The sequence below is a fragment of the Macrotis lagotis genome, chromosome 1 (assembly GCF_037893015.1).
Source record: "Macrotis lagotis isolate mMagLag1 chromosome 1, bilby.v1.9.chrom.fasta, whole genome shotgun sequence".
In the NCBI taxonomy this organism is placed as follows: Eukaryota; Metazoa; Chordata; class Mammalia; order Peramelemorphia; family Peramelidae; genus Macrotis; species Macrotis lagotis.
The window spans coordinates 862,680,504-862,693,191 of record NC_133658.1 but is presented as its reverse complement, the minus strand read 5'-3'; the positions used below and the strand labels follow the sequence as shown (position 1 = coordinate 862,693,191).

At 37.9% G+C, this 12,688-nt stretch overlaps 1 protein-coding gene across 3 annotated transcripts in view; it reads left to right on the top strand.

Moving 5' to 3' along the window:
- Nucleotides 1-12,688, top strand: part of PHACTR4 (phosphatase and actin regulator 4) — a 154,385-nt gene that overhangs the window by 60,514 nt on the left and 81,183 nt on the right. Inside the window, exon 1 of one of the 3 annotated variants that reach the window (XM_074217937.1) lies at nt 3,725-7,442. The exons of the other annotated variants lie outside the window; for them this stretch is intronic. The gene's annotated coding sequence lies outside the window, so the exon portion shown is untranslated. Of the gene's footprint in view, nt 1-3,724; nt 7,443-12,688 lie in introns of those variants that run through there. 3 annotated transcript variants of the gene reach the window in all.

Genomic DNA, 12,688 nt, shown 5'->3' with positions numbered 1-12,688 from the left:
TAACACTTTTAGTACCTGTCTTACAAGTTATATCTGCCAGGAGCAGCCTAGGGGTGCACAGCTGGATAGTCAGATGCAGCTCATAGAAATCCATCTCGTGAAAACTGACTTGGATCTTTTAACATTCCTTTGCATCATGTTAACCTGCTTTGAAGAGTTCCCATGATATTCATCTTCTACTTAGCTCTCAACTGGTTCAAAACTTTCAAGATATTTGTTTCTTATTTAACATAAACCTGAAAATAATGAGGGTTTTCCTACATAATTTTGGCATGGAAACAGGATTTCGACCACCATATATTAGATTGAAACACTAGGACGACTTTTCTGATGCAGAGTGAATGTGTCTTCCTTCTTTAAACTGCCTCCCTGAACCATGCATTCTCATGAGAGGCAGAATGTTTAGATTGCTCGAATGCAGGCTGAGAAGGATGGCAGTTAAGGGCCTTGCCTTTGGTTGATACTCATCCTTTGGGCCTGTAACTAAAATTTTCAGGAGCCAATTGGCCTTCCATGGCCTTTGTTAATGAATGCAGGTTTTCCTGTGCTGGTTTCTCTATTACTGCTTATAATCTATTCATCTCCCTGACTTGATGAGGAGAAGGAAGAAGAGGGAAGCATTATGGGGTGATAGGACTGGGAGAATATTAGCAGAACACAGATATCTTGGAACTCAGTGATGCTAATAAAGAGCTAAGAATACAGCGATTGAGGGGGGGACCATAAAAATGCATAATCTCAAGATGTCCTGAGGCTATTGAACAAAGTTCAGAATATTTGTGGTAAGAGAAGTTTCAAGAAAACACTGGTAAGGAGCTGCTGCTCTACTTTTTCTTTCTCCAAGAGAATGATTTCTGGTCCTGAAAAGAATGAAGCAGAACTGTCTCAAAGGGAATTCATATCCAAGATGTGCAGAGGGGCATTAAGAGAGCACTTGATAGCTCTTGACTAATTCAGATAAGAAGAATGACCTATACTACATTCCATGTTACTAAGAAATTGGCAGTCAGTGGACTTCCAGCCAAGATGGTGGAGAGTAGACAGGCACAGTTCTAAAATCTCGTTATCTTTTCCCATATATGATATGAAACAAACCTCTTAACAGAAACCCGAATCAATGAAACCCAGAAAGAAAAGCCAGGAGAAAGAACCTCTACCTCAGGATTTGTCTTCCACAGTCCTTGGGTGAGTCGGGAGCAGAGGGCAGATCTTGGATCACCCTGATTTGGGGCAGGGTTGGAGCCTGGGAACATGAGAACTGGACCTGCTTGATCTCCAGCGGGGCTAGAGCCTGGTCGACCACAGGGAGTAGGGGCTTAGGTCAACTAGCAAGCAGAGGCATTGGTGTTAGCACTGTTTATCTGGAGCCTCCCAGCAGGGCTGGGTACACAATTCCGGTGAGGGAGAGCTGGACATCATCCCTGGGCTCCTCTGGTCAGGAACCTTCATTTCCACTGAAGCCTCTTCCCAGAATAAACACAGTTACAGACCTTCTGTCCCAGGCACGGGTATATGAGCAGAAGAACCAGCCTCACCCCACTGTAAAGCCCACCATTGATTGAAGACTAAAGAATTTAACAGCTTCAATCACTTCCTCCAGGACAAGGGAGAAGGCCTCAATCAAGATCACAGACACTCCAGAGAAAGCAACAAACACCCCCTACTGGTCATCTGGAGATATTGCACTCAGTGAGTAAAGCCCCTAGGGATCCCAACACCAAACTCTGTGAACCAGCCTCTCCCCAGCTCAAGGTCTTAGCAAAATGAAGACAGGTCAGCAGAAAGGTCGATCCGGAGAAAAATTCTTGGAAGTAAAAGACCCTAACTCAGAGATACCTAGAACCTCTGAGGAGAATATGATTTGGTCTCCAATACAGAAAAAGATTTCCTTGAAGAATTAAGGAAGGAGTTTAAAAATCAATTGGAAGGTGGCTAGGTGGTGTAGTGGATAGAGCACTGGCCCTGGAGTCAGGAGTACCTGAGTTCAAATCTGGCCTCAGACACTTAATATTTATTTAGCTGTGTGACCTTGGGCAAGCCACTTAACCCCATTGCCTAGCAAAAAAGAAAAATCAATTGGAAAATTTGGGAAAAGAAACCCAAGAGAAGATTAACATCTTACAACAAGAAAACAGATCATTAAAAATACAATTAGACTAATACAAAATGAGAATAATTCTCTCAGATCCTCAATTGGTCAAATGGAAAGCTCCTTCACAAATAGAAAAGGAATTGCAAAAGGTAAATGAAGAAAACTCTAAAAAAAAAAAAAGAATGGAGTCTGTGGAAACTAATGACTTCATGAGACAGCAAGGGCCTGTTAAACAAAACCAAAAAATAGAAGAAAATGTAAACTACCTAATCAGCAAAACCACTAACCTCTAGAATGGATCGAGGAGGGGCAACCTGAGAATTATTGGACTTCCTGAAAACATTGAAGAGAAAAAGAAAGTCTGGACTTAATATTTCAGACTTTAGTGATAGAAAATTGCCCTGATATCATGGAACCAGAGGGCAAAGTAGTTATTGAAAAATACATTGATCCTCTCCAGAAAGAGATCCTAAAATGAAAACACCAAGGAACGTTGTGGCAAAATTCCAGAACTATCAGATAAAAGAGAAAATACTGTAAGCAGCCAGAGAGAAGCAATTGAAGTACCAAGGAGCCACAGTAAGGATTACACAGGACCTGGCTGCATCCACATTAAGGGATCAAAGGCCCTGGAACGAGATATTCCTAAAAGCAAGGGAGCTTGGAATACAGCCAAGAATCTACTATCCCGTAAAGCTGAGCCTTCTTTTTCCAGGGGAAAAGATGGAAATTAAATTAAATGGAAGAATTCCAAAAATTCCTGATGAAAATACCAGAGCTAAATAGAAAATTTGGACATCAAATAGGAGGTTCAAGAGACACAGTCAAAACTTTTAAAAGTAAGGTTGTGCAGCCCTGGTTTAAATGATGGAGTCAGTCAATTATTTACATGTATTTAACAAAGACCTGCTGTATGACAGAAACTGGGCAAAGAAATGTAAAAGACAATCTTTGCTCACAAGGAGTTCATAATCTAAGGAAGTTAATTTAATTCTCTGTTCTCTTTAATTGTTCATATAGTGATTGATAACTTTTAACTATTTTTTATGGAAAGTCAATTTATCAGTGACATTTTGTGTATTTAGGGGTTTAAACAGTCCTTTCATTTTTTGTAATCAACATCATTTATTATTATTATTACTGTTATTATTATTATTATTATTATTATCTCTATCTTACTAATTTATGTCTTAGGCACAGTTTTACAAAAACCACTTCCTTATGCTCCTAATTTAAGGCTTTTGTGTGGAGTATTTTAAGATGGTATTTGAAATCTATTTTTTTGTTAAACTGTTCCATTTTCCCAGGAATTTTTTTAGATAAATATTTAAACAATCCAAATGTTTACCCCTTATCTTTGCTCCTTACTCATCCCAGAGAACCATTCCGTCTAATAGACATGGGGGTTCTTATTGATTATCCTGGTATTGGGTTTTTTTGAACATTGGAGCTGCTATATTTGATTGCTTTTATCTGTTGCTTTTTTTAATAATTCTCACTTTTTTTGGTTCATTTTGATTTGCATGCAGTTTGTAACCCTTATCTACACTATAATTTTGTAACTGGTAGCAGATTTTTTTTATTAATAGCGAATTTAAAATCATATTTTAAGCTGTAATTCTTTGAGAATGTGATTCTAGTTTTTAAAATTTTTTTCCTTGAGTTTTTTCCTCTTTTTTTTTAACTTGACCTCTATTCTTCCAAATGTATTTTGTTCATTTAATTCTGTGAAGCAATTCCTCTTTCTGTTATTGTTTTAGTCAGTTCTAGACAAGCTAGTTATAACAATAAGATGAAAGGAAAGTTAAAGCTAGAAACATTGTTACAAAGGAGACAATTTGCAGACATTTTTTAATAGAAATTTTTACTTTCAGTTCCAAATTCTTTCCCTTCAGCCTCTTCCCTCCCTTAATTCATCAAGAAGGCAAGAAATGAAACTCATTTATTCATATGAAGTCATGCAAAACAAGTTTCCACAATATACTATAGTTTGGGGTTTTTTTTTAAAGTCTGAAGTGAAGAAATTAACAAAAATTATTTAAGGCTTCAGTAAAGTAGTAGAATATAAAATAAGTTCATGAAAAACAACTCCTATACAAGACTTATAAAAAAATAGGAAATAACAGAAATTGAAATTTCTTTAAGAAATAATTACATAAAATATCTCAAGGTTGCCACTTTAGATTTTTATTAATATAACTATAAAGCACTATAGAATTAGAAGAAATCATAAATAGATATAGGATTCATTATTAGGTCAAATCAATATAATAAAAATAACAGTATTAGTTAAACTAATTAACAGATTTAGTCTTATGCCAGTTAATCTATTTTAGGGTCTCTTTCTAGGGGTGATAGGTAGATCCTTTCAAGGACTATTTTATCTTCATTTTCTAGGATATTAAGGCAGTTTTCCATGGTGATTTCCTGTTTGATATTGTCCAGACTCTTTTTGTGTTCATGGCTTTCAGATAGACCAGTATTTTGCATATCATCTCTCCTGGATCCATTTTCCATGTTGATTCTTTTCCTAAGAGGAATTTTACATTTTGGGGCAAAGGGGGTAGGGATTTGTAAGGCATTGGGGTTAAGTGACTCCCAAGGTCACACAGCTGGGTAATTATTAAGTGAGGTAAGATATGAACTCAGATCCTTCTGACTCCAGGGCCAGTGCTGTATGCACTATACCACCTAGCTGCCCCATTTTACATTTTTTCTATTTTTTTCAGCCTTGATGGAGTCTTGGTGACTCAGTCATTAATTTCCATTTATCTATTTCTAATTTTTAGAGTTTTATTTTCTTCAGTTAACTTTTGTGTTTCATTTTCCAGTTAGTTAATTTTACTTTTAGGTGACTTGTTTTCCTTTTCCAGTTGATTAATTTTTCTTTTTTAATAAGTTACATTCATTTTCCAATTGATATTATTTTTTGATGAGTTATCTGATGTCTTCCATGATGTCATTTTGGATTTGTGACCTATTTAAAAACCCCTTTGAGGCTTCACATGTAGGCATTTTGTTACTGTTTTCCTCCTCTGAAATGTTTTTATTGTCCCTCCCATTTATTTATGGCTCACACTTTTTTTCATTCATTTTGATAGTTGAGCTCTGTTTCTGGGACAAGGGTGCATTGTTCCAAGCTTTTTTGGACTGGGGTCAGGTCCCTGGCTTAAAACATTTGTCTTTCAATGTTTCAGGTGCTATAGGTTTCCTCCCTGCCTTAGGACCATTCCTGGGTTTTGAACTTTGTCTTCCTAGATGGAGTTTGAACCCTCATTGCTGGCTTGCATCACTAGATTGCTAAGCTGAGACCTGAACTGTGCTGTGACTAAGAGCCTCTCATTCACTATATAACTCTCCCCCTACTCTGGACTATACTCCCATGTATCCATGTGAGATAGACCTGAAGTTGAGGTTTTTTTTGTCACTTTAGGGTCTGTTTAGAGTGAGGACAGGGATGGTGGTTCTTATGTGGTATTGCCAAAGTGATCACAGGCAGGACTCGAAATTCAATAAATCTAACATCTTTTTATGGGTAAATTAATTAAATGTTTAAACAAATATAGACAGCAAATGATGTTATATTCAAATGATCCTTGGCAGAAAAAATTCCTCACCCCTGATGCTTCAGGAAAAACTCTCATAGCTTCCTAGTTTTATGCTGCTATCTTAGCTCTTTTCCTGGAAGTGTATAATCTACCAAATACAGGAAATACTTTATAGAACTTAACAAAATTTGTGGGAGAAAAATCCATATTCATTTTTCTAATGCTATGCTTACTTCTGTATGTGGTGTGATCTTCTAGTTAAACTTCTTGAGGTTTGAGACTGTCTTTTTTTTTTTTTTTGCAAAGTACCTTAATAGTAAGCACTCAATAGACATTTCTTTATTTATGTTAACTAACCTCATCTTTTTTTTTTTTGACTAGGCTACTAGACGGATAGACTAGGTGACTTGCTATGATAGAGTTACCTAGATGTTAGCTGAGCATTGAATAGAGTCTCTCATACTATTCTTTTGTGCATAATATAGAAATGTGGGTTACATGATAATAATACTGTGAAGATTGGAACTGGTTAAATGGCTGGACTCAATCATTGATGATTATGATGTCAACTTGGAAGAATCATCACTGCAGTGCTCTGTGCTCTGCCTAGGGTTGTTGAATATTTTTAGTAATGATTTGGTAAGAGAAGGAGCGGCTAGGTGGCGCAGTGGATAGAGCACTGGCCCTGCAATCAGAAGTCCCTGATTTCAAATCTGGCCTCAGACACTTAATAATTACCTAGCCTTGTGGCCTTGGGCAAGCCACTTAACCCCATTTGCCTTGCAAAAAAAAATTTAAGAGAAAAGTGTATCAAATTTTCAAATGTCATCTACTAAGCTAGAAGGGATAATAAAAGATCTTGCCAGACTTGGGGAAAGTTAGTGGGAAATCAAATCAGATGAAATTTAAATAGAGAAAAATTGGGGAAATCCCACCTCTGTCACTACCTTTCTAACCATTGCACAAGTTAGTTTCTCTGAGTCTCAGGTTCTTGTCCTTTTTTTGTTTGTTTGGTTTTGTTTTTTGCAAGGCATTGGGCTTAAGTGACTTGCCCAAGGTTACACAACTAGGTAATTATTTTGTCTGAGGCTGGATTTGAAGTCAAGTCTTCCTGACTCCAGGGCCAGTGCTTTATCTGCTGTGCCACCTTGCTGCCCCCCAGGTTCTTTATTTACAAAATGATTGAGTTGGTGTACATTGTCTCTCAGAACCCTGTCTTCTCTAACTCAGTCATCCTAACTTTTTATACTTAGTTCAAGTAAATAACTTTACAAGATAAAAATAGGGGTGACACGAGTAAACAACTGTTGGTCTGAAAAAGATATTGTGATGCTTTATTGGGGAGGCAGGAGTTCCCAGAAGCTCTCCTCCAGAACACTCCAAATTCCTTAAAATTATGACTAACAAAATTCTAGAGTGGTGGAAACCACAGAAAAATCATGTGAAACAATTTTCCAGCCCAAGACAACTTGGAAGACCCACAGGAAGGGTCTGTTCCCTGAGGACTGTTCCCTGAGGCCTGGAAGGGGCCACAGCACTGCCCAGGCTCTCCCATCCATGCCAAGCGAATGAATTCCAGCTTTCCAGGAACAGCCTGGGGGATGCCTGGGTTTGTTGGCAGTGGGCATAGTTTTCTGTTCTCAGTCCAGGGATGACCTAGGACAGTTTGGAAGATCAACAGGAAAACTGCCACATTAGAATGAACACAGAGCCCAGTACAACTCAGGCCTCAGTGGAGTCCCCTAGCCCAGGAAACTGAGAGCCACCCAGCAGCTGCTTCCAGCGAGCTTAGCTCACAGATGGTAAGGGTGTCAGGGGACACTATCAAGGTCTCTCCTCTATCCCTGGGACAGGACTCTCTTGCTTTGTCCAGACTCAGATCCAGGTCACAGTTTGGGGTCTCATACTGCCACAGTGGAGCAGGGACCTTCCTCACAGTTCCAGGGCAGAGGAAAGTGCTTGTGATCATCCACTGACAAGAGCACAGACCAGGAGAGCAGTCAAAGCCTCTCATAAGACCTTGAAGGAATTAAGGTCCCTGGGGTGGGGAGGTGTCCTAAAAACACTCAAAAGCTTGGGAAGTGTGTTAAATGAAGGTCATATGCTAGGAAAATATATAAACAACAAAAGAAAAAGAATCTGACCATAGATAATTACTTTGGTTGCAAAGAGGATACACACACACACACACACACTCAGAAGATGACAAAGTCAGAGCTCTACTCAAAGCTTCCAAGAAAAATAGGAATTAGTCTCAGGCTATGGAAGAGCTCAAAAAAGATTTTGAAAAGCAAGTAATGGAGGTAGAGGAAAAATTTGGAAAAGAAATGAGAGTGATGCAGGCAAATCATGAAGCACAAGTCAGCACAAGTCAGCAACTAGGTGAAGGAGATACATAAAAATACCAAAGAAAATAACATATTAAAAACCAGTTTATGTCAAATGAAAAAAAGCAGTCAACAAGGTCAATGAGGAAAAGAATGTAAGAGAAAAATGCATTAGATTTTCAAATGTCATCTACCAAGCTAGAAGCAGAATTGGCTAGATGGAAAAGGAGATAAAAAAGCTCTCTGAAGAAAATAATTCCTTTATATGTAGAATAGAGCTAAGGGAAGCTGATGACTTTGTGAGAAATCAAGAAACAATAAAACAAAACCAATAGAATAAAAAAACTAGAAGAAAATATGAAATATCTCCCTAGAAAAAACAGCTCATCCAGGAGAGATAATTTAAACATTATTGGGTTACCTGAAAGTCATGACCAGGAAAAGAGTCTAGACTTCATTTTAAAGAAATTCCCACGGGGCGGCTAGGTGGCGTAGTGGATAAAGCACTGACCCTGGAGTCAGGAGTACCTGGGTTCAAATGCGGTCTCAGACACTTAATAATTACCTAGCTGTGTGGCCTTGGGCAAGTCACTTAACCCTGTTTGCCTTGCAGAAACCTTAAAAAGAAAAAAGAAAAAAATTCTCCAGGGAAATTACCCTGATATTCTAGAACCAGAAATTAACATAGAAATGAGGAAATTCACCAATCATCCCCTGAAACAGATCCCCCCCTCCAAAAAAAAACTCCCAGGAATATTATAGCCACATTTCAGAACTCTCAAGTCAAAGAGAAAATATGACAAACAGCCAGAAAAAATCAATTCAAATATCTTTGGCGCTGCAGTCTAGATTACACAAGATTTAGCAGTGTCTACATGAAGAGCTTGTAGGGCTTGGAATGTGATATTCCAGAGGGGAAAAGAGCTTGGATTACAACAGAGAATCAACCACCCACCAAAAGTGAACATTCTCTTTCATGGGAAAAGCTGGACAATCAGTGAAATGGGACTTTCAGACTTTACTGCTGAGCCAACCAGAGCTGAACAGAAAGTTTTATCTCCAAGTACAGGACTTGGGTGCAGCATAAAGAGGATGGATGGGAAGGGCTAATTATTTTCTATTTATTTATTTGTCCATCTATTTATTTATTTATCTATTTAGTTAGTTAGTTAGATTTTGCAAGGCAATGGGATTAAATGGCTTGCCCAAGGCCACACAGCTAGATAATCATCAAGTGTCTGAGGTCAGATTTGCACTCAGGTACTCCTGATTCCAGGGCTGGTGCTCCATCCGCTGCGCCACCTAGTGGCCCCGGGAAGGGCTAATTATAAGGGATCTGATAATGTTGAACTGCTTCTGTTCCTTCATGGGAAAATGATACTGATAACTCATATGAACCTTCTCATTTATTAGACAAGGTATAGAATGGAGCTGAATTTGAATGTATACTATATAAAGATTGAATAAAAGGGTGAAAAAGGAATATACTGGGAGAAAGGGAAAGAAGAGGTAGAATGGCTAAGATATTTCATGCAAAAGAGTCAAGAAAAAGCTATTGCAATGGAGTGGAAGGGGAGAAACTGAGGGGGGTTAAGTAACCTTAATTCTCATCAGAAATGACTCAGAGGAAACAACATACACTCAGTAGGATATAGAAATTTATCTTATTCTAGAGGTAAAAAGGAGAGGAAAGGGATGGGGGAAAAGGGGATAGGGAGGAGTGGGGAAGGGTGAAGGTGATATAGGAGAAGGAAAATCTTCTGAGAGTGTAATTAGATAAGACACTTTTTTTTTTTTTTTTGCAAGGCAGTGGGGTTGAGTGGCTTGCCCAGGGTTAGCACAGCTGAATGATTGTTGTGTATCTGGGACTGGATTTGGGCTCAGGTCCCCCTCCTCCTCCCAGGGCTGTGCTCTGGTAACTGTGCCACAATATACTTTTGAGGAGGGGTAAAGTAAAAGGAGAGAAAGAACAGAATTAATGGGAGTGGGGAGGAATAACAATAGCAACTGTGGGAAAAAATATTGAAGCAATTTCTCTGATGGACTTATGATAAAGAATGCCATCCATTCCAAAGTCAAAGCTGATGGTATCTGAACACTGACTGAAGAACATTTCTTTTTGTTTCTCTCACTTATTCTTCTTGCAATTTTTCTATCTTTGAGGGAGAAGGGAAATTATGTTTGCTTTTACAAAAAGACTATTGCAGTAATGTGAAAATAATAAGTAAATTAAAATGACAAGAAACATCCAGTCCTTCCTAAATGCCTGGTGATTTATTAGTCATGTTGTCGTATTTTGCAATGAATGGTCAGACTACATCCAGTGTATTGTTTTTACTTCTGTACATTACAGTTTAGGAAAGATGTTAATATAAAGAGAAATGGATGGCAATTTCAAGGAGGCAAATTTGAGCTTCTTTTCAGAAAAACCTCAGTTAAAAACTTTAAAAGTAGAATAGGATGCCTTGGATGGCAATGTATTATTCGTCATTGGAAGTCTTCAAGCAAAGGCTAGTTGATCACATATTTGGTATATTCTTTTGGAAATTTTTCTTAAAGTGAAACGTATGACTAGATGGTGTTTGATGGCCCTTTCAAATCTTAGAATGTGATTCATTTTTATAGCAATGAACTCATTGTCCCTTCCATTTGTAATATTTTATAACTGCAGCTTGATTGTAAGCTCAAGGATAGAAGATAATTCTGTAATCAAGCTCAGAGAGATTTATAGGTTATATAGATTTATAAAATCTGGATAGTGGAAATTCTAGCAGAGATTAAAAATTAAGAAATTAAAGGGGCAGCTAGGTGCAGTGGATAAAGTACTGGCCTGGAGTCAGGAGGGCCTGAGTTCAAATACTGTCTCAGACATTTAATAATTACCTTAGCTGTGTGTTCTTGGGCAAGTCACTTAACCCCATTGCTTTTTTTTATTTTAGGGGTTTTTTTTGCAAGGCAAATGTGTCTGAGGTCAAATTTGAACTCAGGTACTCCTGACTCAAGGGCTAGTTCTCTATCCACTGCGCCACCTAGCCACTCCCTAACCTCATTGCCTTTCAAAAAAAATTAAGAAATTAAGTTTAACCACCGATTAGAAACGTTGTATATCCACAGGTCATACAGTGAATTGATTGAACTAAAAATAGAATATGTATTTCTGAACTTCAGACACATTATTTTCACTGTTCTGATGAACTTATTTGCCTGCCTTTTTATTCTTAAAATATCAGCCTTGGGGGCGGCTAGGTGGAGTAGTGGATAAAGCACAGGCCTTGGAGTCAGGAGTACCTGGGTTCAAATCTGGTCTCCAACACTTAATAATTACCTAGCTGTGTGGCCTTGGGCAAGCCACTTAACCCCATTTGCCTTGCAAAAAAAAAAAAACCTAAAAAAAATCAGCCTTAAGAAAACAGGTACATGGGTGCCTACGAGGCGCAGTGGGTAGAGCACCGCCCCTGGAGTCAGGAGTACCTGAGTTCAAATCCAGCCTCAATCAGTTAATAATTACCTAGCTATGTAGCCTTGGGCAAGCCACTGGATCACATTGCCTTGCAAAAACCTAAAAAAGAAAAAAAAACAGGTACAACAAGCCTCAGGCATCTTCTGGGTACATGTTTCTTATTTTATTAAGTTGCAAGTTATACTGTTGGCACAACTTCACTTTCTTTCTTTTCAGTATCCAAATTACTATGTTGTGAACACAAAAGCATGTCTATTACTTCATACCTGTTATTAGTGTGGGTGGATAAGATATGAGACCAGTACTGTAGGGAGATATGTATGACACTCCTTAGAGTTTCCTAAAGAGCTACAATGGTCAGTTTGTCAGAACATATTTCCAAGATAGACAAAAAGAGAAATTTTGATGAATGATTTGTTTTGCATATATCATAGTTGGGTGAAATAGAAGAAATAGTACTGGATTTTAAGTTAGGGACCTGGATTCCAGGCCCAGATTTTCCTCTTATTGACTGTGCAATCATGTATTAAAATATTTCATCTTTCTGGGTCTTAGTTTTCTATGCTAAAATAAGAAAATTCAAGGCTCTAATATTTTGTGATTCTGGTATTTTGAGGTTAAGTAGGATGAATATTTGGAGGTAACAATAATTCCTCAACTCATTGTCCATCATTTTTTCCTTCTCTGTCTGCCTAATTCTTAGAAGCTGTTTACATAATAATATACATTGCTATGTAGGTCTTGATTCATTACTCAAGTATTCAAATAATAACTTTCTCTTCTTTTAAAATGATCATTGTTTGCTCAGTGATGTTATCATTACTGAGATTTGATACGCTTGAGAATGGAGAGATACCTGTGTTGTAAAAATTCCATAGAACTTTCAGGCTTGGTTACTTAGAAAGGCAACTTGGGGCTACCATATCCCTTAGCTACCTGGGCAATCAATGGGATTCCAGAATCTAAACATAGCTGGACAGTATAGTATAGGGCTGGAAAGGTTAAGTATAGTCAAAGAAACAGTTATGGGAAGAAGAAAAGACTACAGGTCAATTATTGAAGATTTGAGAAAAGAATTTTCATGCTTCACATGCCAGATTATCATATAATTGTTATGTAAGGGATAAGAAGATTCTTCATGACCTCATTTTGGAGTTTTCATGGCAAAAACCATGGAGTGGTTTGCCATTTCCTTCTCTAGTTCATTTTACAGATGGGGACCTGAGGCAAAAAGGGTTAAGTGACTTGCTTAGGGTCACAT